Below are 4,065 nucleotides of genomic sequence, written 5' to 3'. Positions count from 1 at the left end.
CATGACAAAGATTTTCACAAAATCGTTGAGACAATGTTAGATATATGAGATCACCTTGCAATGATATTTTTATACAGTTATCAACTGGAACTCTGTGTATATTATGCATGGAAGAGGACTTCCAAGATTTTGAAAAGTATATATACATATATACTGAATATTTTGCGACTTGGTCGCGATAAGATATCAAACTTGGTTCATTTTTTTACTTGACCAAGACTTTCATGAGTACTATGAGAATGCTCATATATTGTTAATCATTATACATATTATTTCGGTGAGCTTATTGCTCACCCTTGCTTTCTTCTTTCATCACATAACATCAGATAGACAAGATGAACAGGACCAAGCTCCCAATTCGTGAGCGGATAGGAAACGTTCCGCAGTTTCCTAAAGGCGTTGATGTCACTGTAGCTGAGGTAGGAACTACCAATAGGCTATGCTTTCAACTTTTGATGTACCAGACTTATGTATCTTTATCAATTGTAATAATGACAAAGAAATGTAAATTTATACAGAAACCCTTTTAAGGTGTAATGGCATATAATTGTGGAATAAAATGACTCGTGTTATTTTTGGATATTCATCTCTGAGACTATAACTTGTGGTGTGTGTGTTTATTATGGGGTCACAGTACAGAGTAGTTGATTGTTTATTAAGATTGGGTGTTATAAAGGGAAATGGAACTCGTGACAACCCGGATCCCCGACCCCAGATTTGGGGGTGTTACAGTAGGTATGGAGGAGCATGTTGGAAAGATGCAATTCTTTTTGGGTTTACTTCAAGCAGGCCATTAGAATAATTCTTTTAGGAGATCAAGCAAGCCAAAAGAACAATTCTTTTAGGAGCACAAGTAAACCAAAAGAATGATGGCAATAAAAGTAAGTTAAGGATCTTTTGAAGTTGTAAAATTTGGAAGATTCTGAACATGCCAAGACTACTTACCAACAGAAACCATTAAAGCTTGATCAGTGTAACTCAAGTAAAATGATAAGCTGTAGAGGTATGACAAGCACACTCTTTTACTCAAATGCTAATAGACAATATGTAATGTTCTCAAGATGCCAAAGTGCAAGGTTCTAAGTAGATCCTAGAGAATTCAATCTTATAGCTATTAACAAGATTATTAGATATCTTAAGGGACTACCAACTCTTGGAGTAAAGTACCCTAAAGATATTATGCTTAACATATTTGGATATATAGATACAGATTATGCAGGTTGTAAGAAACACAGGAGAAGCATCTCTGAAGCTGTCAACCTAAGTGACAGGAGAAGCATCTCAGGAAGCTGTCAACTTCATGGAAGAAGATTGATTTCCTGTTATGATGAGAAACAACTTCAAATCCAACAACTCTGTGGAACACTCTATGACAAGGCACCTTCACGCTAGGTATCATTTATTTCGAGAGCATGTCTTTTAGTCAAAGAGTCACTTGCAGAAATACTTATTAAATCACTTGTTAAAACTAATCTTTCAAGACTGGGTTGTAAGTGTGTGATATCATTCATTGTATATTAGTTGGAAATCCCATCTGTAAGGAATTCTTTATATAAGTTCACAAGTATTAAATCTTCAATATTTAAAGAACTTATGAATTTATCAGTAATCCAGTACCTCGTACTTAGTGCTACTATCTTGATTATCATGATTACAATGTCATATACATTTGTGATAGTTAAGTATTATAGCATTGAGTTTGAATACTATTTTAATTGATTTAAATCATGACTGTAGACAATTCTATTCCATAATAAGTCTCATAATTTGAATTATATTAAAATAATATGCAGCACAGTTATTTGTATCATGTGTGAATAATTATGGTACTTTTAGTATTAGTGATATTATTTAGAATTTTTGTTCTAAGTAATCAATGTTTATTTCTAAAATCACTAATATTGAAAGTTGAAGTATTTTCTAAGTCATGTGTATAAAACTCTCAATATTTTATATGCTTAGAAAGTATTTCTAAATTTACTAATTATCCAGAGAGTGATTGCCATGCATATAAGTCATATATCCTATTGGTGATTATTCAAGGATAAATATAAAAACATTTAAGTGCTAATATCTACCTCATAGACATTTAATATTTATTTATTTAATATTTATTTTGGCTAGTTTGGATTATGGAAATTGAAGCAATTCAATGACATTATTTGCTCCATAATTCAAACTAACTTAAAATAAATAAGCAGCATGATTGATTATAACTAAATCTGTCAACAATTGATATCTAGTATATTGATTGTAACTTATGTGTTATAAGTTAGTTATGAGATTTTGGTTTTAGTAAATTTAGCAATGTTCACATCTCAAGAATTCACTGAAATCAGAATCATGATTGTAGCATGATTAGTTGTGTGCTAATTCTTGACTTATATCAGTTAATGATACTTAGTGAAGAGTTTAAATATGAACTAATTGTGAAGTATTAGTATTTGTGACATTACTTAGAACTCCTCTAAGTAATCAATGCTTATCTTCAGTCACTCATACTAATATACAAAGTGTGGAAATTTTTCTTACGTACAACTATAGTTAAAATGTTTGATTGCTTAATTAGAAGTAACCATATATTGTCAAGTTAGAATAATTTTTATACTTATTTGCAAATTCCTAAACACTTTGATAATAGGTGCAATACTCAATGGATCAAAGTATATGGAACTTAGGATATTTTTCTAAGATTGCAAACAAGTCAATATTGGTTAATGTTGCTTTATTTATCAAACCAATATTGTTTGAAATATTACAGTTGTTAGGAGTTAACAATTGTATGATATATGAAATTGAATGTTGATGTCTTTTTGATAGATAATTGGTATGTTAGGTCACACACACACTGTAGAGGGGGGTAAATACAGTGTATAGTACACTCAAATCGAACTTAAAGAACTTGAGTAACAAACTTAATTGAAACAATAAACTCTGTTACAATATGAAACTGTTACCTCTCAGTAACTACTCTTGCTTCCTTTCCAGTAACTACTCTTGCTTCAAAACCACTTGCAGTAGTCTTCAAAGGTTGAGTCTGTTTTGCTTTAGTGAATCCTGGTAGGAGTGTCTTTGGTCTATCTTCTGATATCAAGTTAACTTGAGCTATGTCAGAGGTTACTTGCTTCTTCTGAATATCAGAACTTACAATTTTTTGACTCTGAACAACTTGAGCCATGTCAGAGGTTGTTTTAAGAACTTTTCTTGAAGTCAGAGCAAGATCATCTTTTCCATCAGTAATTTCTTCTTCCTCAGGAGGTACATAAGGCTTGATAGGTTCACCAACCTTTTCTTTACCCTTGGATCTTGGATCTATCTGTGGTTGTGATCTAGCCAAAGTTTCTTCAGTATGTACCCTTTCTTTGATCACAATGCCTTTAGGTTTTGGAAGTAACTTTTTACCAGAAGCTTCAGATTTAGATGTGACTTTCTCTGATTTAAGTCTGGCTTCTTCTTCCTTTAAATTTTCCAAGTCCATCCCTGGATTTTCTTGAAGAAATAACTGTCTTGACATTTCCTCATCAAGATCTAGAAGTTCATTTGAACTTATCCTTGTACCAGCAGCAGAACTTATTCTTTTCCCAGTATCAGAACTTATTCTGTGACTATCTTGTCTTTATGTAATTCTTCTACCTTGACTTTGACCACTACCCATTCCAGAGTTTCCTTGGTCATCTTTTCCATCATCATTTCCTTGTAGTGTCTTGTTGGTTTTGCATTTGGACTTAATTACCTTCTCCCCCTTTTTGGCATCAACAGGTAATAAAAGAGAGATAAGTAGTTTCACTGAGATCTGGATTTCAGTAAGTTGTGATTGCTGAGAAGCTTGATTTGTCAGAATTTGATCAATCTGAGCTTGTTGCTTCTCTTGAGTTTTCTCAATATAAGCAACCCTGTCAATGGTAGGTTGGAAGAACTTTTTCTTATCAATTTTCCAAACGTGTTCCTGTTTGATAAAGTTCTCCTGAATCTTGTGTAGCTCTGCATGAGTGTTAGAATGAAGACCTTGTAGATGTTTAGTACTCAATGCAGTGACTCTAAGCTGGGTTTTAAAATCATCAGAAT

This window comes from Apium graveolens, unplaced genomic scaffold, assembly GCF_009905375.1.
Source record: "Apium graveolens cultivar Ventura unplaced genomic scaffold, ASM990537v1 ctg3947, whole genome shotgun sequence".
NCBI lineage: Eukaryota > Viridiplantae > Streptophyta > Magnoliopsida > Apiales > Apiaceae > Apium > Apium graveolens.
The sequence above is the reverse complement of the archived record's forward strand: the minus strand, read 5'-3'. Positions refer to the sequence as shown.